The sequence below is a fragment of the Sus scrofa genome, chromosome 11 (genome assembly GCF_000003025.6).
Source record: "Sus scrofa isolate TJ Tabasco breed Duroc chromosome 11, Sscrofa11.1, whole genome shotgun sequence".
NCBI classification, from domain to species: Eukaryota; Metazoa; Chordata; class Mammalia; order Artiodactyla; family Suidae; genus Sus; species Sus scrofa.
In genome coordinates, this window is record NC_010453.5 from 56,922,949 (window position 1) to 56,944,554 (window position 21,606).

Consider the following 21,606-nt stretch of genomic DNA (forward strand, 5'->3'; position numbering starts at 1 on the left):
CCCTCTTAAACGACATTTAACTTCTTCCCACTTAATCCTAAATCTAGACAGAGACAGATTATGCACATACGTTAGAAGTAAGGAGTTTTTAGTTTTTTAGCCACAAATCAGTTAACAAAATGGAAGCTACATTGTCAGCCATGGTATTAAAGTTAAATTGAGTGTATGTCTCAGGCAGTAGTACACCACACATTTCTTAGTTTCAAGATTTAGTTCAAAATATGTATTCCTAATTACAAATTCAGAAACCATAGTCACTGTCATTATAGCAATAAAGTTATAAATCAGGTTCCCCAGAGATTCATTTACCTGCTCATATATTTCTTCACACATTCTTTTTTTTTCTTCAAACATTATTGAATAATGCCAAGAAAAACAGAGTAGGAGTTCCCATCGTGGTGCAGCAGAAACGAATCCGACTAGGAACCATGAGGTTGTGGGTTCAATCCCAGGCCTTGCTCAGTGAGTTAAGGACCCAGCGTTGCCATGAGCTGTGGTGTAGGTTGCAGATGTGGCTCGGATCTGGCGTTGCTTTGGCTATGGCGTAGGCCAGCAGCAACAGCTCCGATTAGACCCCTAGCCTTGGAACCACCATATGCCACAAGTGCAGCCCTAAAAAACAAAAGGCAAAAAAAGAAAAACGGAGTATAATGCATTGTAACAAATAAGAGGAGCAATAGTTAGACCATTTATAATTAAATGAGTGACAAAGGGTTTAGTTATTTAAATTATCCTTGTCATATCTTTACTTCTGAGATAAAGAGATCCCCCCACATATGTATATGAAAATTCCAAGCTCTAACTGTATGAGCTGATAACACTAAATTTAATTTATAATTATTTTATCTACCAACATAAAAAGTAAACATTGATGTTGACAGTTTTAGGGAGAGGAAATGGCTGATATTCTGGGCCTAATATATTGGAATTTATTAGAATTGAAAAGTTATGAGAACTATAAAACATTAATCAAGGAAATTAAAGAGGATTCAAAGAAATGGAAAGATATTCCATGCTCCTGATTTGGAAGAATTAATATCATAAAAAATGGCTATACTATCCTAAGCAATCTATAGATTCAGTGCAATCCCTATCAAATTACCCATGCACATTTTTCAGAGAATTAGAACAAACAATCCAAAAATTTACATGGAACCATAAAAGACCCAGAACTGCCAACTGCTGTTAAAACCAGAGATTGATGGGCTTCATCTTCACATTTTTTAACTGAATTGGTAGGGTCAAATATCTCCAGAAATGGTTACCTCTCTCTCTTCTCAGTTCTAATGACCTTCCCCGTGCTCTGTGTGCTAACATCCATGCCTAACACTATTCTGAAGGGAATCTTGTTAGCATCACTTATTGTTGCATATTGTTAAATCTAACCATAGGGGACCATCTTCTTGGTCCTCAACTACCTGAAATCTCATTACCCTTAAAAAGAATTGAGAACATTCATATCTGCAGGTAATCTCTTTCATTGGCTTCAATGACAATCTCCCTTTAGGTCTCTTTCAGTTTTTTAAAATCTCATGTGTGAGTACAGTTGACCTTTGAACAATATAAGTGTGAACTGTGTGGGTCCACTTCCATGTCATTTTTTTTTTTTTTTGTCAATAAGTATATACTATGGTACTTTTGGTTGAATCCATGGATGAGGAGCCATGGATATGGAAGGATAACTATAAAGTTATATTTAAATTTTCCTCTGCTTGGAAGATTAGCATCTTTATCCCCTGAGTTTTCAAGGATCCATTCATTTGTATGCCACATGAAGTTTAATTTTGAAATTCCTTGGTCTCCAACCTTTGTGTTTCTCCTTTCTGATTACTCTTTGGAGAAATACTATATTTTTTGTTGTATTCTCAAACAAGACAAACATTTAGAAAATAAAAATATAGAAAGAAGCCAGGGATCCATATAAAATATCAAAGTGAATTATAAACTTTGTGATTAGAAATATTTTAAAATGGGCATACCACATTGAAATTGTGCATCTTTTATAGGTGTATATTTTACCATATTCATATTTTTAAATTGAAATACATTGATAATTAAAGCATGCTCTCCATATACTCTAGCATTTCTCCATCTATCTAATGTGACCATTATTATGTAGCTGCAATCATAAATACATGTATCTGTGGTTTTTAAATATGCAGTCATAAAAATGTGTGATGTTATATATTTTATGTGGAACAAATACTCCACAAACTCTATGGATCATGAGGCACATTGCTTCCCTACTGAAAATATTAGTAAACTTTATTCATACTTAGACTTGTATGATTTGTACATTCACTTTACTAGGTTAATGCTGCATTATATTTATAATCTATAACTTATCTATCTACCTTCCTACTGAGGAACTACTAAGTTGTTTCTGCCCTGTGTGGGGGGGATAGATATAGTGCTATAATCTATATTTCTACACACATATCCTAGTACAGGGATTCCTCCAAGGTAAACTTAACTAGATTGTTGGAACAAGTGTATTTGTTCTTTCACTTCTTCCAGGTATTACCAAATTGCATTTAAAAAAGAATTTACACTGATACTAAAAAATAGTCCATACAGTGTTAAATTTTACCTCAAAAAAGTTTAATTTTCTTGATTAATAGTGAGATTGAACATTTGTTGAATAATATATTTATTTTATAGCCAAATCTACATATATATGAGTTGTACTTTATTTTAAAAGTACAACTTTTAGTACACAATTTTATATGATTAATTATATAAGGCCCAGCCCCTCACCTAATAACAAACCTCCTGACAAAAGCAAATTGTCTTGTTGAGGAATCCAAAGTATAGCAACTAAGTGTCTCTCTCTCTCTCTCTCCCATAGTGTGTGTGTGTGTGCGTGTGTGCTTATTATGCAAAGTTAACAAACATGAACAAGTTAGATTAAAAATAAACTAGAAAGTTTTTATACGATTTAAGGATATATTAAAAACTCAGAGACCTTATATGTTTAATTAAATTGCTAATAGTGAGTACTGAAAATACCTATTCTTAAATTGAGTCATTGAATTCAATCAGTTATTTGCTCATTATATGGCACAGTGTCCTATACACCAAGCAAGTAGTTTTTAAATCATACAGTAAGTAACATCTGGAAGATGTTATTACGAAATTCTAAGCTCATAGATTTGCCACTGTACTACAGATGTTAGTGTTATGGGATGGAAATTTAATTTGAATCAGTAAATGTTTAGTTAAACATATACCTGGCTAGGAAGAAATAAAAACTCAATCAATAAAAAATATACAATGCCAGCTACAACAATAAAATTACTACTGTCACTTTATTAATGTGGGAGCATATTTTTTAACACAATTGAAAAAGAGTACTTAACGTATTTGCATAAGCATAATATAAATGACATTGTACATGCAAATATAATTTGTAAGCCAAATACATAATAACGAAGTGAATATCATTAACAGTAATAAATGTATATTGTAAGTTTGTGGTTGTGAAAATGTAGTTAATTTGGGCACAAAATTTAAACTTAGAAACAGTTTTCTCATATTTCAAAGGATTTACAAGGAGAAACTGGTTGAGGATTTGTAACTTAAGTTTAGAAACAGATATAATGTATAGTGAAGATAGGAACATTCTTGGGGCTGACAATAAGAAAGGTGTAGAAGTGTGTTTTTATGCAATAATATATTTCCTGGAGTTCAGACTTCATTAAGAAGAAACATTTGTAAATTAAATGAGTTATCTCTGCTTGTTTAGCATTCCTTTGATCCAGTTTACTTTTTTGTCCCTCATAGTTAATAAAATTCTTACTACTCTTAATCAAATGGCTAAAGTTTAATATCCACTTTATGGTGACTCTTTTGGGGAAAAAATAGATGTGACGTGAGCACTTTTTACTCCATTTGCTCTTATTGATCATATTGGCTGAAAATATTTAAGCAAACTCTGTTTTTTTTTTTTGTTTTTTGTTTTTTGCTATTTCTTGGGCCGCTCCTGCGGCATATGGAGGTTCCCAGGCTAGGGGTCCAATCGGAGCTGTAGCTACCAGCTTACACCAGAGCCACAGCAACGCGGGATCCCAGCCGCGTCTGCAACCTACACCACAGCTCAGGGCAACGCCGGATCCTTAACCCACTGAGCAAGGGAGGGACCGAACCCTCAACCTCATGGTTCCTAGTCGGATTCGTTAACCACTGCGCCACGACGGGAACTCCCTATTTAAGCAAACTCTGAATACTAATACCAAGCTGATAAAATAGGTAATGCCAATTGTACTCTGTTTCATCGTCCCACATCCTAAACTCCAGAAGCAACCTATATTTATGCTTACTTGTTTATCAGTGAAACAGATGTGTTCGCATTGCTCTCTACCACTCACTCAGGAACATGAGGCATAAATAGGCTAAAGTGAAGAATCGGGTATCCATGTGTTCTTCAAATGAGAAGGAAAATAAGTCTATTGAAATCTTACTTGAACTTTCCATATGTGTGTGTGTGTGTGTGTGTGTGTGTGTGTTTATTCTATATATAAATAAACATTATTTAACTAGTAATTTATACCAAGAGACTATGAGCTTTCTGAGAGTCTATATGAATCTTCTAGATTTATACAAGACCACTGAGAAAATTACTCTTTATTTCTATAGTGGAGTAAAATTAAGTGTTTATGTGGGAGTTTCATAAAACTTAAAGCTTAGCAATTTAAAAAAAATAGAGTGTAGGATTTTACCAGATGACCATTTCATCAGAAAATGTTTAAACAGAGATTTCATGGAGACATAATAGTTTATGTATTATGTTTTATATAATTATGTTTTAGCTTTATGAAGGCAAGAACTAATATACATTGTATTTTGCTATTTTCAAGCAAGTAGATTTAGTGCACTTGCTTAAAATTATTTAGAATATAGAATACTTAAATATTTCTTAGAATTGCTATTTGTGTTACATGTAATCTTACAAAGAGCAAACTTTCAGCTCTCATCTATATGCAACTGAAATATGAAGTATTCACAAAGTATGAAATCATTTCAACCTGACTAAACTATAACCTGTCTTATTTGTAATATTATTGTTTTACTGTTTTATTTGACTTAAGAATGAGATAATTTTCAAATTTTCTTGTATTATATGTTATTTTATATTATGGAATATTAAAATAATGAATAAAAGTATAAATATTAATTGTTTATACTATAAAAACATTAAATGCTATAAAATGTTTCTTAAATATAATAAGGCCATAATAGGAGAAATAGTAATTTTCTTATTTGCAAACATAAAATCAATTACTTAGTTTTTATTAGTATGAATAGAAGAAAATCATAATTTTTTCACAAAAAATATTTAATATTTCACTAGGTAGATAAAAATCATTTTTTATTAATCAGCAGCTGTGAATTATTAAAATAATTGACTTTTACATGAAAAACTTTTAGATAACATGTAAGAAAATATTCAACAGAATAGCTATAATAGATCAAAGTTAGGAAAAAATATCTCAGTTAATGAAAATCCTATTTATCTATTTCAATGAGAATTAGTTATGATTATCTTAAAAACAGCCTGTGATCTAGATTATCATTTCTCTAATAACATTTCATTAGCATCTTAACACCATGGTCTAATAAGGCTGACAGCCTAAATAGTGTAAAAGTTAAGCTGCTTTGAAAATTCACAAAAAGGGGAGAATACCAACATTAATTGGATTTTTAAAGAAAATCACTTATCTGGCTAAATCTCCTTGATGGTTTTAAGGCATTTGGATTGAAATAGTAACCTTTTAATCCTTTGCTCATTATCTTTTTCTTTTAAATCTAATAAAACCTAAAATGATTGAAATAAACATTGTCTTAAACAGATAATTTAATCTAAGTTGCAAGAGTGATATCTCACTAATTCCTTAAAGCTTAAATAATTTAAAGAAAATGTAGCCAAAATGAAACAAATGCATAATATGTAGCATGTAATGAATTCAGGGCATATACATTTTCATGTACTAAAAAAAAAACTTCTAATTCAATGAATTATCTGGTTGTAAAACCTGTTGTCTACAAAAATTGAACCATCAAGTAAAATATAGGACTTACAGGTTTTAACAATGTCTGTAGGAATTTCACTCACAGTATTAAATATTTCAAGATGTGATTGATATATCAAAGTAGTTTGTAGGTATTAATTATAAGTTTTATAAAAAAATTTCTGAATTCTAAATACTGTATGTTATGCAACAAATACTTGAGAAATACCTTTCAACTTCTTCAACGCTACCTCTTGCTTTCGAGGCAGGAGAGCCATATTAGGTTCGTTCATTTTCCCTATCTATATAATAAAAGTGATAATGGTGTTATCTATGTGATCCATATTAAATACAATCATTAACCTGTGTTAATTAGAAAACTTTCTATATAATTAGTATCTAATAAATAGTAGTGGCTTTTGTGATTGTAATTTTTATCATTTTTGACTCTGAAATATCTAAGGTAAGGGATAATACAGACAGTTAAAAATCAATTTCCATGTCATTGCTAATTCTCCTGTTTCCAACAGGTTTTGTTAACAGTGTTGGTGGTTGTGATCCATAGCTGTTAATTCTGATTATTTCAAAGCCATTGTTAACACACTAACTTTAATATGTGTAAATTTATATATTGATATATGTATATATTTTTAACATATATCAATAATTACTTGATGACATTAATACATAATACCAGTTTCTTTTCTCTGATGAACTGAAAAAGAGCCTATGTGGAAGCACGCAAAGGATAAATCTAATAAGGATGTTTATTCAGAATAGAGAAGGAACACTCCTAACTCAAAAATAAAAAGACAAAAACAAAACAATTAAAATATGGAAATACTATGAATAGATAATTCTCCAAAGCAGATATATAAATGGCCAAAATGCACATAAAATATACTCAAAATCGTTTTTTTTTTTTTAGACCACACCTGCAACATATGGAGGTTCCTAGGTTAGGGATCTAATCAGAGCTATAGTCACTGGCCTACACCACAGCCACAGCAATGCCAGATCCAAGCCACATCTGCAACCTACACCACAGCTCATGGCAACACTGGATCCTTAACCCACTGAGTGAGGCCAGGGATTGAACCTGCATCCTCATGGACTCTGGTCAGATTCGTTTCTGCTGAGCCACGACAGGAACTCCTATACTCAAAACCTTTAGCTTAGTTTGAAATTCAACTCAAAACTACAATAGAAGAATAGAAGAGTACTTTAGACTCAGAAGGATGATGACCATAATAGCCATCATAATAATAACAACAGAAATAATAATATAACAAATATTGTTGAGAATATGGAGAAATCAGAATCTTCATACATGCTGGAAAAAATGTACATTGATGCAACTACTTTGTGGCATAGTCTGGTTGTTTCTTCAAATAATAAAGATAGAGTTACCATACAACCCAGTAATTTGACTTCTAAGTATTTACCCAAGAGAAATGAAAACTGTATTTACACAAAATCCTGTTCATGAATGTTCGAAACTGCATTATCCATAGCAGTCAAAATATGGAAACAACCCAAATGCTCATCAACTGATGAATGGATAAATCAAATGTCGCATAAGCATATGATGAAATATTATTCAGCAACAAAAATAAATCAAATGTAGATATATGCAACCACATGAATGAACCCTGAAAATATTATGCTATGAAAAATTCATTATAAAAGCCTGCATGTTATATACAATTCCATTATATAAAATGTTCAGGATAAGCAAATCTATGGAAACAGAAAGGAGATTACTTTTTTGTAAGATGAGGTACAGTGGAAATGGGTATGAATTGCTAATGGATAAAGTTTTTCTGTTTGGGGAGATTGAAATGTTCTAATGTTGACAGTATTTATGGTTGCATAGCTCTGTAAATATACTAAAATCCATTGTCTTGAACACATTAAATGGGTGTCACATTATGGAAGATTTTTATCATAAATTATTAATTAAAAACTTGCAAGTATAAGATAATTGAGAATATAACATATGTCTTAAAAAATTCACATGTGTGTACACACAAAAAAACACATATATACCCAAGTTTGCTTTGGGGAAAATGTTTGCAGTGGCCCATAGAGAAAGTGAATGAACTGGTCTTAAAGGATCCATTCTATCCATTTATAAATGCACACCTCTATATTTAACCAATAAAGTGTTTTAAAATATTTCCATAAGCTAATGTAATTGTAATGATTAATTTGACAATTTTTTACAAGTGAAATCTGTGATTCAGAGTGTATATAAGCAGTTATTTAAGAAGTTACAAAGCTAGTTAGAGGGAAGCTATTATTAAACTTAGTTAAATCTTATTCCTAATCCTATGAGCTTTTTGTTTCTCTTAATTGCCACAATAAATTAATTTGGAAAGTAAGATTTTCTTTATATATTAAGACTCAAGAATAAACTCATTTAGATTATTAATATGACCTTTCTTCCATAAAAAATGAAAGAGAGGGAGATAAATGTCATAATTTGCATAATGCTTCATTTATTGAACATTTATAATTTTGGCAAATCATTCACCCAAATCTATTGAAAATCATATGCTCCTGCTTCATGTTATTTATGTTACTTATGTCATCTTTATCATAGGACAAGATTAAATTAATAAAGGCATTTTTTTTGCTCTCATTTTAAATATTCCCTCATTAAAATAAAAATTTTAAATACCCTAAATTTGTTATCTTAAAATCCTTTCTCAATGATTAAAAACAAACATACAAAATAAACCATAAGCACTTTAATTTCTCAAGGGTCACATGTGTGTACATTTTAGATAGTTTGAAGGAGGTATCATCTTAAAGGATTTTCAGAATAGAGGTCTTGATCTACTCAGTTTATCATTAACTCCAAAGTAGTTCTTCTGACTCCCTAATAAAAATCTTCAAGTTCTTGAAGTTCAAAAGGGATTGGATTGTTTGGATAATGTTTAACTTTATTTTACAGAAGCAACAAGTGTTATTTTAAATTCTGAGTATTCTATAAGGCTTCTTATTTATAGAGAAATAGATAATATAAATTTCTCAGTGCCTAATATATATGAATATTTCAGATTTTAAACTCTTTATTTCTCAAATGATGACCATGTACTGCATGATCAGACCTTCTACTTGGATTTAAAAATAGATCAGTATGTAATTTCTTCAGGTGGAACTAACTTGGTAGTAAATACTTTTTATAAAATACTTTTTTTTAAATGTGACATTTTAATTTTCATGAATTATTTTAAATTTTCACAATATTTTTTATTTGTGTCTAAGATTTCAGGATCATGTCCTTGATATTTGAATCAACTTTATTTTTGGCAGTATTTTGGTAATAATGACCACTAAATTCCTTTTTTTTTTTTTTTTTGACTGCTAAATTCCTAAGTTTCATGTAATAGCCTGTAGGATAGATAGGAATATAGTCAAAGTATGCTCAAAACTATAAGCAACCCCATATATTTTTGCATTTTAAGGGAAATTTTATATTTGATAGTAATATTTAGTTAGAAAGGATGAAAGTGATTCTACTTTGAAAACAGTGAATAGTGTTTATACCTGATTTAATTTCAAGTTGTACTTCTATGTCTACCCATTATCATCTATCTATCTGCCTACCTACCTACCAACCTACCTATATATTTGTCTTCATTTACCTTAGCATGTTTTAGTTTTTAGAGATATAACAGTGTACAACCAAAAAAGTCTCAGTATTCTGGAAGCTTATATTCCAACCGGACAAGTCAACCTACAGACAAGCAGCTAATACATGAGATGGTATGGACCATATTTCAACTAAGAAGAAAGTGACTGGCATTTAGGTCATTTCAAATAGTTTGAAATAGGTATTTTCTTTAAGGCATAGGACAGACTTCAATAATAGCTCTTGAAAATGTGTAACAAAAACAAGGAAATAGATATCATCAAAAAAATTAATGTCATTACATTTCCTGAAAGATTGGAAGAAAGGCTGTAATACTGGGACCAAGGGGAAGGTGGTGAGAGGTAAAGGAGACATGCACTGAGGTCAGGTCATATGAGACTTTAAAGATCATGGCCACAGGTAATTCTAGGATCAGTGAAAGCTGGGGAAAAATTTTAAGAATGCCATGTATGGTCTTAAGTACATTTGCTAATTGCAGTTACAGTGAAGTATGGTATGGAGAGGAAAATTGGAAGCATGAAAATCAGTGATTTTATAAAATTCCATGAGAGTTTTAAGGTTATTCAGAGCAGTGTGATAAAGTAGTCTTGATAAAAAAATTACCTTATATCTGCAGGTAGAATTGAGAGGGATTGCTGATGATAAAAATGCAAGGGAGGAGTTCCCGTTGTGGCTCAGTGGTTAACGAATCCAACTAGGAACCATGAAGTTGTGGGTTCAATCCCTGGCCTTGCTCAGTGGGTTAAGGATCCGGCCTTGCCATGAGCTGTGGTGTAGGTCACAGATGTGGCTCGGATCCCACATTGCTTTGGCTCTGGTGTAGGGTGGTGGCTACAGCTCCAATTTGACCCCTAGCCTGGGAACCTCCATATGCCACGGGAGTGGCCCAAGAAATGGCAAAAAGACAGAAAAAAAAAAAAACAAGGGAAACAAAATGTAATGAAAATGTAAAGCAAATGAATTTTCTTTAAGCTGAGTGAAATATATTCATTTGCTAATGCTGAAAATGCAAAAAATGGGATTTGGTAGGGTATGAGACATAGTGAGTCTAAAATGCTTGTTAGGATATACAGGAAATTACAGCAATGCTGTATTTGAATATTACCTGGTTGTCATTTAAATAAAAGTGGACGACAAAGGTAATGAAAGATTAACACAGGTAATAAAAAAAGATTAATGTAGGTAATCAAAAGATTAAAAATACCTAAAACTCTTTTTGAAAATACTTATGGAGAAAGTACTCTAGCAAGAAGAGAAATCAAGGAAGAAATTGTACTATACATTATAAGTAACTCTGGAAAATGACTCGGTAATATTTATATTCTGAAAAAGTATGATAGGAAATTATATACAATATATATAGTACACATACCATGACTAAATGTATGTACTTATATACATGTAACAAAAATTCTTATGTAGAAGACATCAAAATAGATGCGGTTTGGGGTGATGTGTGAAATTATTGTGGATGTACAGGAAAAAATAACTCAAAATTGTCATTAAGTTAATTTTCAATTAAAATATAAAAATATAATGTTCCTAAGCAAAATAAATCTGATAAATGAGAGGAGAAAGTAAAAGCAAACAAGGTATATAAAATCCAGAATAATAAGATGCTAGATTTAATCCTCTAATTTTGTGAGTGAATGACTGTGAGTCACTTTAACCTACTTGAGCGGAAAGAACATACTACATATTCAAATTCATCATGATTATCTGATATGCCTATCAAAAGCAAGTAGTTTGATGTGATTTGTAATGATCAGATAGACAGAATTATTGCTAATTGTTAAAAAAAATAGATATATTCTTAAGGACATGCTGATAATTGTATTTTATGGAGCAAACATTGGGGAACAAAGGTATTCAATTTTTCATTCCATAGATACTATTATGTCATTGGGGAAAATATGAGCATTGCAATAAGGCTATAGCAAGTATTAATGAATGAGGTAATGAGCAAAGTATTTGGAGCAGATGCAAAACATTACATGCTGAGGATAATTTAAGGAAGAAGCAACACTATGTGGAGACTGATAAATGTAGGCAGTGCAATGGAAGGGAGATGATAAATCGTCCATGTTTCTTCTTTGGAACATGTGATATGGCATTAAATAGTTTAGGGGTTCTAGAAGACAATGCTAAAAATAGGTGAGACAGGCAGAGATGAGAAATGAGAAAATTCAATTTGGGGCATGTTATGAAGCAAACAAATATAGATATCCAATATAATATTTATGCCTTGATCACAGCTTCTGATTCAGATTTGAGAATTGTGGAAGTTAACATTTGTTTGCCCAGATGTTTCTGTTCCTATGTCTTTGATAATAGAGCTTTATGGTGGAGATGTTCTCTCTTGCATACACAGATCCATGTATGTGACACATTCCAGACCAATTTAATTATTTCTGCTAGAAACTCGGGCACAAATGTGGTAAGTTACAACTTTAGCCTCCTAAGAAGATAAAATTCTGTTGCTGAAATCTAAGGATTGCCATTTCCACAAAAGTTATAAAGTTATTGTGGTTAAGGTCTTCCTTTACTTCTACAAATGATTTCCATTTATTTTTGTTAGGTATTATTTGTTTCTGTAGCTGGCAAACAGAAAACTCAATAAATAATTGAAATTGGTTCCAAAGAGTGAGCTATTGGTATTATTCCCTCTGGAATATATGATGTGTTTGGAATTAAATACTTAGCTGCATTTCAGTGAATGGCAATGAGTATCTGATTCATATTTCAAAATGGTAAAAGAACAGCTTATTTTAGGAAGTTGAGAAACAGTTGCTCAAACAATAGTTGGGGTCATATAGGACCATGAGTTTATTGAAGGAGATTCTCTGAGCTCCCAGTTGCTGTCATAAAATAATTTAAAAGATAGCATAAATACTGAAGTCATGCTTTAAAGAGGCTGAGTTGACATTACTGAAAAGCACAATGAGAAATAAACATACTCAGATATCAAGGAGCGTATCTGTCTCCAGGTTAAAAAATCTGTCCTTATGACAATTATAAGGACGTAGACAATTATAGACAATTATAAAAGCTTTACCTGGCATGCATTATGGAAGAAAGCTGGCAGCCCCATACCACATTTGGTGCACAGCCAGTATACTACAGTGGCTGAGGGGAATTGCAGTCAAAATGCAAGGCCAATCATTCTCTTGACTTATTTGCATACCTAACCCAGGCACTTTCATTCCTAGGTCTCTTTATGTGAGGTCATAGGGGAAGGTCTTCTTCAAGAACCTCTTCTGAGGCCTTCTTAGGGAGGAGAGAGAGAGAGAAATCTTGAAGACACCTGTCCTCACCTTGCCTGAATAACAGGTGCTTTCCCATTCCAGGCCTTACCCTCACTTTAGGGTCCATTAACGTTCTGGTTCAGTGTTCCTCAAGAGTGAGACAATCCCCAGCTCTGTATTTTCACTGATCTAGCTGACCTTCAACCAATGTACTGTTCCATGGGGGGAAATGGAGTGGGGAGTAGTCACCATTTCCTCCAGTTCTAGACCCTTGATTGTACCATTGCAGTAAGTGAATCTGGCATCTCAGCTTTGTCCCTCTCGCTCAGCTGAACTCCTGACATCAAAATGCTCACCACAAGACACAGAATGTAATAGTGCTTTTTCCTATTCTCATTGAAAGATTCTATTATTGATTGTGACTCTAAAAATGAGATCATTTATTGGCAACCTAGATGGCTGATTCTGTAGGTTGCTGCATTATAATGTTAGTTGAATTTACAACCTGCTGTGTCACTCTGTATGAACTTGAAGGCACTGATCAATACTGAATGGGATAAGAAATATTAGAAGGTGGCCATCGTGACGGATATGAAAGGGTTGGATAAATGTCCCCATTGTGGAAAACTTGTCTGACAAAGCCATGTTTACTTGCAAAAGAAAGCTAATAATGTTCCAAGTCCCTTTGTTGTAATAACTTCATAAAATTTACCTAGAATCCAGGAAAAAAATACTCTGCAGTCTTTAGGGGTTTGGAGGTAAAAATAAGAAGAGCCAAGAGAAGGACTTTTACTTATAAAAAGTGTGTAAATTTAGCAGTTTATAAGAAATATTACAAATTCATGTATCTGCTTTGCAAAAGTAGATACAATTATTGATATAAGCTTGTTCATTAGGAGATTTACATATGCAATTCTAAGTTGCAGGATCTATGCCCCTTAAAATAATTTTGGTCGTTTTTGGATTTATAGGTTGGGTTCTGACAAAAGATTTAGAATAGGAAAAACCCCTGGCACAAGGTTACAAAGACATTCAATGGTTGTAGGATAATGGCATTTAGATTGGATCTGTTGGAGGCATGTGGCCAGTGACCTCTTACTTTGTCTCCCTTAGATTCTAGTTAACTACTTTTTCTTCCTCATAATGTTGAAGAAAGTCAGATTTTTTAAAACTTGATTTAGTATCAGCAAGTCAGGAATGCTAGTAAAAATTGAAAACTCAATGTAATCAAGATCACAATAAATCTGGATAACTATTTTCCAGTGGACATGATATACAGAACCATGTGATGGGAAACATTTAATAAGATGTCAAGAAGCAAACAGGTCAATTACATACGTTACAGCTTACTCTCTATATATACTTAGTTGATTTATATCAAGCATAAGGCCAAAAAATAAAATGGCTCTCAACTCACCAGCACTAGTTAAAATAAGCCATGTTGAGCCATCATATTAAAAATTCACAGCCTTTCACTGAATCAGAAATTTGTAGTCTTTCACCAGATCATAGTCATAGAGCTGGGGGTAGTAGTAGTGCTACTATTGGTAGCAGTAGTAGCAGAAAAAACAATGATAGAAGTTTTAAATATTATACTACCCTTGAAGAAGAAGCATGCTGTTATACTATAACATGCTGCAAAAAATTAAATTTCAAAGGAAACTGCAGAGATTGTCATTGTCATCAAACACATTAAGGATACTGGTCATTCCTAGCACAGTATGATTTAACTTCACATGTTGAAAATAATAAAATGTTTACTGAACAAAAATTTTATTGAATAATTATCCTGATTATATTTTTTTTCCATATGTGGTGTCCCAATTGGGGAAATAAATAAAATTTGTTACATTTGGAATAAGACTACTGATTTTTCAAATGTTTTTCTTCAATTCCAAGAAAAAGAATACATAGGAAATAGAAATTTTTAATATGTAAAAATATCTATCACAGCTTGTCTATGAGTTTCTAAAGGGAAGGGGAGGCATGACCAGGTTGTTTATCACAAGTACACACACAAAATATAATTCCTCTTATAGCCATGCATATAGTGCCCAAAGAATACTTACTATCTTTACTTCCTGTGCATGTAGAGGAAGCAAACAGACAACAGCAGAAAAAAATCTCTCTCTTTTGGGGCACAGCTGCTATATATTCTGGTCTGCTTCCTAGTCTCCCACTTTCCAGAAACGAGGTACTTGTTCTCATAGGTTCTGGAGTTGTGGAGAATGTACACTCATAGCTGAGTGTCTGGGTTTCAAAGAGAGAGAAATGTCTCATCTGACATCATCACTTACCAGAGGTGCTAACATCTTCTAACTGGTCAATATCAGTTATATAAGGCCAGCCTGGATGTCTCAAGGAAGGACAATTCTGAAGATTGTTTAGAGTTTACTGTGAGGTTGTCTGAGTCTTTGCAACCACATAGTTTTCTCACTCTGCTCAGTTCTACTTCCACCACTGCCAATCATTTCTAAATAACAGTGGACAACTCATAAACATCTCAGATGCAAAGCTTCATTCCCGAGTCTTCGTCACAGAGGCACTAACCCAAGATTTTGGTGAGAGAAGTGATCTGAGGAATCACTCTAAAGAGTGGGATTTGGGAACTGAATCACTGACTGGCTAGCACTGAGAGCAGATGAAGCATTGAAAGTCCTCAGCATGTTGTAATGGCACACACAGTTTTCTAATCAGGACATCATATCAATGGAATGTACTGACAAGTGCAGTATTCTAAGCATTTGAGAAGACTTGGGGAAAATAGTAGGTGTGAAAAATCATGATATTGTATGACCGCCACTAGGGAAAATTCACATACTAGAGAAAAACGATGAGATTCAATTCATCAACAATTGAAAGTGAAATATAAAAGTCAGACAGCTTCCTTGACACTTACCTCCTGTGATCAGAGGACATTGGAGCCAGGATATATTTTAAAGATTAGGAGAGTTCCAAACTATGCTGAATTCTCAGTCTTGAAAGCTCTGCTATTGGGATAGATAGGTTCCTCAGACATGGGATACATAAGCAGAAAAATAGTACATTTTTCTCATTTACAAAGTTGTAATATTTATTTCTATCTTACTTTGATGTAGTAGACATTTAAATCTGCTTTTAATAGGACATGGTTAGTACAGCTTCAAATTGAACATTTTCAAATATGAGAATAACTCGTATTTGCCTTTAGGCCACACACTCTACAAACTACTGTTATTGTTACAGGAGGATTTATTTAGTTAGAGCAGGATTCAAATACCACATTCATTAATTTCAAACTAAGATGCTTTAGGCAAAGTTTCATAAACTTGTCAACAATTGATATCATCATTTCTTTTTTTAGTTTCACAGCTGAAATAGGAATAAAGCGATACTTATTTGCTGGGCTACTTGTAGTATTAATAAGAAAAATGATAATTGTTAGTTACAGTGCCAAAGACATAGTGAACCTTAAATAATATTTGATGCCAGTACCTTAAATAATTATTTAAATTTATAAGTTAGTAGGTCATAACTGTATTTTCTCAATTTCTGACATTGTTCCGTGGCTTTCAATACTTAATTTTGAATATAATACCTAACAATTCAGCTTGTCTCTTTTATATTTTTCTTTCCAAATTCAAATAAAATTTTATTTCTGTTTTGTGTCTTAAATATAAACATATTTCTCTTTTCACCATTTTCTAGATGATTAGTTAGTATTTTCAATACACACCTCATTATAGATTATGATCTGTGTATAACAGAAGGGAATTTGATATGCATAATAAGTAGAAAAAGTTCCAGTATCTAAAATGTAAACAATAATATGCTGCCAATGTGCATTTTAAAAAGCAGTGTATGCAGAAGTGTCCTCAGATGGTTTTCATCAAGATTCGGTGACCCCCCCCCACCCTCCCCATCCCCAAATGTTTAATATACTAATTGATTTATTATATTTGTATTACATAGGATGCAATGTCCAATTCAATATTCTTTCCATGTTATTTGTAGTCATTTATCTGTTCTTACATTAATTCAATAAAAAAACAGATTTTGTAATGCTTACTGTAGGCCAGTCATTGATATGTTATCATTTTCTGGTAGTCGCAGGAACAGAATCAATAAAAGATAGAGAATGCTAAAATGAGGACAATCTGTCTGAAATAATCCCAGCACCAGAGCAACAGAACAACTTATTTTCCATTTTTTACAGATGTAAAGTTTCTGTTCTAGACAAGTATTTTCAGTTCTATAATTGTGATGGTTACAAATTAAAGCTGATGAGCACAATTTATTCATTTGCACATATCAAAGTATTTTTGAGGAAAGCTAGTGGTCACAAAGATGTCTATATACATTACAGATTATTTGCTTCTAGAGATTGTGACTTGTAAGTTAAAATATAAAGCAAAGATGGAATATAAATTACATTACCTATAATCCTATTTTAATTTTGTCTATCTATTGCATACATGGCTAAAAATAAGGCAATTGTGTTGAAGTCCTTTGTTCTTTCATTTTTTTGGGGGGGTTGTCTGAGGTAGTCAAACTCTAGAATAGCTAAAAAATATATTTATTATATAGTTTTCTATGATATATAAATATCTATAAATACTATAAATGTAATATATATAATATATATATATTTTATATATTGGGTTAAAATATATATATATATGTATGATTTGAATTACCACTGCATTGACTTCAGCCTTTTGACTTTAGTCTGTAAAACACCATCATAACAGCAAATTACTCCACATCTGATCTATGTTAACTAGGTTTCTTTTGGCTAGAATTTTATGATGGTCCTAAATCTCTTGATTAGTATTGACTTGTTTCTGAGTTGTGCGTCAATGTCTGTGAGCTTCCAGGGCTGCACATCTCATTTTAATCATGATTTGGCATTAATCTTTATGGGTGATAAAAATGTGTGCCATTGGAAAGTAAATTGATTTGAATGCATGACAATTATTAGGTATTACAAAAAACACTTAAAATCTTCTCTTTGGGCCTTTGATATTTGGTATTATTATTTTCAACATATATACTTTGGTGTTTTGAGACATTTTTAATATTAAAGAATTTAAAGACATGCAATTTTATGGACTTGCTTTAAAAATTGAATAGACCGAAGCTAATTTTTAAAGTTCCTATTATAAGTCAAATATAAGAATTAGTACAGGGAGTTCCCATCCTGACTCAGTGGAAATGAATCTCACTAGCATCCATGAGGACTCAAGTTTGATCACTGGCCTTGCTCAGTGGATTAAGGATATGGCATTGCCACGAGCTGTGGTGTCGCAGACATGGCTCTTATCCCACGTTGCTGTGGCTGAGACATAGTCCAGCAGCTGTGGCTCTGATTTGACCGCTAGCCTGGTAACCTCTATATACTGCAGGTATGGTCCTAAAAAGACAAAAAAAAAAAAAAGTAAAATACAAGTATAGTGGAAAAGTGTCTACTGAGAGATACTATGATGCCTGTCTACTAGTTTAATTTTTTTTCTCTTATATCCATTCTTGCTCTGTGAAGTATCACCTGCTTTCAGGATAAGGATTTATCAGCAGTGTTTCTTTGATTTCACAGAGATTTCCGTATTTACAAACAGCAAATAAGCCCGACTGACCCATGCTCTTGATAGAATTATTTTTATCAATAGTATTTCGTATTAAAAAGTACCTCTGATAAAGAAAGAAGAAAAGAAGAAAGGAAAGCAGGAAAGAAGTGGGGAGGAGGGGTTGAGGAGAAAGGAAAAAAATCTAGATGCATTAATTCATCTTTTTGTATAATATATTTGAGCTCCTAGTCCTGCCGGCATTTCTATGAAGCAGTGTTCTGGCCCTGAGAAAAACTTAAAAAAGAAAAATTCCTTTGTATTAATGGAGTCAGCATTCACATGAAGGAGGAAATAAATGAATAAATGTGTGAGATGTTAGAAGCTGATAAATACTATGAGGAAAAATAAATCAAGGTAAGGTGATTGTGTTAAAAAACTGCTATTTTGTAGAGAGGGAGCTGACAATTAGTGGAAAGCAGAAAAAAGTGCTGGAGTAGCACAGTAGATATTTGATGGAATAGCCAGAAGGGAGAAAGATGCTCTTATCTTCACATGTAAAGTGTCTGAGTAAAGGAACATTCTATGTGCAGCAAAGCCAGCAGTTGTGATGGAGGGAAAGAAGCAAGAGAGAAGGATGAGGAGGTGTGGAAAACAGTAGGACAGAGGAATTCACATGGCCATAGTAACACCTCTGGATTTTGATCTGAGTAAATATGAATAAATCTTGGAATCTGAGCTGACAAAAAGTGGCTTTTTCCCAGATTGATTTTTGTAGAGTAAAGTGAAGGGAATGATCCTACTTTTATATTTGTTTCTGCCATTTTCCTGTGTGCTGTTTTTCACCCCAGTTGACTTACTTCTTCCCTTGTACCCCTTCAGAGGCTTAAAATTAATTACCATATCCAAACTATATTCCATAGTTACATCTCCGGTTAGCTGGGATCTCAAAACTTGATCATGTCTATTGCAATATTTGTATACCACTTATTTCCCTTAATTTTTTGTTTATATCTATTAATATGTAATGAACTTTAAAATATGACTTATTTTCACCCATATGAACATATGCATTGATAATAACAATAAACTGTATGTAATCTTTATTCCCAATTATTACCCTTATAATTATTATTTTTTTTTAGCTTGCCCTTCGTTGTAGTCACCCATGCCTCTCACATAGGTCTGCTGGCTCTATGACTTTAAAATAGATGGTTAAGATTTCTCATTCTGGTCTAATTTTGTTGGAGAGGCCCATATAATTTGTTGTATGTTCTATGTTATGGGAGCAGAAATTCCACATTGCTGGTATGATGTGTTCCCCAGATCTCTATTTTCTTCTGTCATAGCAACCACCAGTGCTAAAGGTGGACCCTTCCCCATTGGATAGTAACTGTGAATGTCTTCAGTGAACTCTTTTCGCTTCCCTCAGTGAGCCATAAATGGTCATGTAGCACCAGTGATAAATTATCCATCTTTGTTTTAAGTCACTTGATACTTGAATATGTAGCATTACCTATTACCTCTTGAATAATGTAAAAACACTATGCAAAGCCATAGTGCATCCATAACCAAAACTTATGTGTCAATCTCAGATGGGAAATTTGGTAGAAATAAAAATATTATGGGCGCAGGATGATTTATCATCCATATTATAAGGAAGCAAAATCTATACTTCTTAGGTATGAGATTTGCTGCTGTTGCCTGTATTTGAATGGTTCTTCCCTGAGCCCCCCCTCCCCCGCCCCAAAAATAAGATTGCAAAATGGTATTCTAACCTGAAAATAGAAATGGAGAATAGAGAAGTCCACAAATGCAGTGATTTGTAGGGGATGAATAAATTGTGTCTTCTCAATCCAAATAGTCATACAATTAGAAAGTCTTTAAGCAGCAAGGCAGATTTAAACTCAGATTATAGCTAAAATCAAATCAAAGGACTTGGCAGTCCCATCTATGGCTAGAAACCCATGAAAAAAGATTAAGTCATTACCAAGTAAAACCCTTTTAATTGGACTAAATTATTTAAAGCAAATTTGCTAAGTTCTGAGTGTTTGTTGGACCAATAGAAGCCTGTTAGGCTTACATTACTTTCCTTACATTACTTTCTCTTGGAGAGGAAGGGAGAAAGAGAGAGAGAGAAAGATGGAAACAGAGTCAGAAAGGTAAGAGAGAGTGTAAAACAGAGCAAGAGAGGGAGAGAGAGACTCTTTCAGACTTAAATGACCCTTGGGGCAGAAAAGAGGCTGAGGAACATGTTTGACCATAAAAGCTGTATTTTTCTAATGCCTACTTCAGTAGGTGCCAAGGCATTTAAAGGAAAAGGAAGAATTTCTCAGAGAATGCAGAGATAAGAGATAAGAGGCAATACAGACCACCATGGATTTTTTACCTTCCCCCAGAGATTGAGAGCCTCCCCTACTTCAAGGCAGAAAGTCTTTAAAATTTTTGTTCCCTAAAAAATTAGAATTTCTGTAGCCCTTATGTCTCCCCTCCTCTGAGGTTTTGTTTTGTTTTCTATCTTATCAAGGGGAGTTATTTTATTCTTTCTTTAATCAATAGGCTGTTTTTTTTTTGGAGTAGTTTTAGGTTTGTAGACCTAAATGTAGTACAAAGAAAGTTCCCATATACCTTTCTCCACCTCTATGTTTTTTGCATTATTAACATTTTACGGTTGTGTGTAACATTTGTTACAATTGATAAAACAATATTGTTTTTAATGAAAGTCCATAGAAATAGAATTCACTCTTTGCATTGTAGGGTCAAAAAGGTTTTAACAAATGCATTACATCACATAGACACTATGACAGTGTCAGGCAGAGTCATTTTACTGCCCTAAAATCCCATGCTCCACCTATTCCTCTCTCTTTCTTATTCTAAAACCCTGACAACCACTGATCATTTCTATTATCTCTACAGTTTTGCCTTTTCCAGAATGTCACATATTTTCAATTACAAATCATGTGAGTTTATGACTCCCATGTTTTCCCATGGTTTATTGGATGACTGAAGGACAGAGGTCGTGTCCTTGTAATCATAGGTTCCCACATCAGAAGAAAATACATCTCCACCTTGTTCATGTTTCAGCCAGTTGACTTTGCTTTTGATGCCATGATTAATACACTTGTCATTTGGTGACAAGAGGGGCATCATTC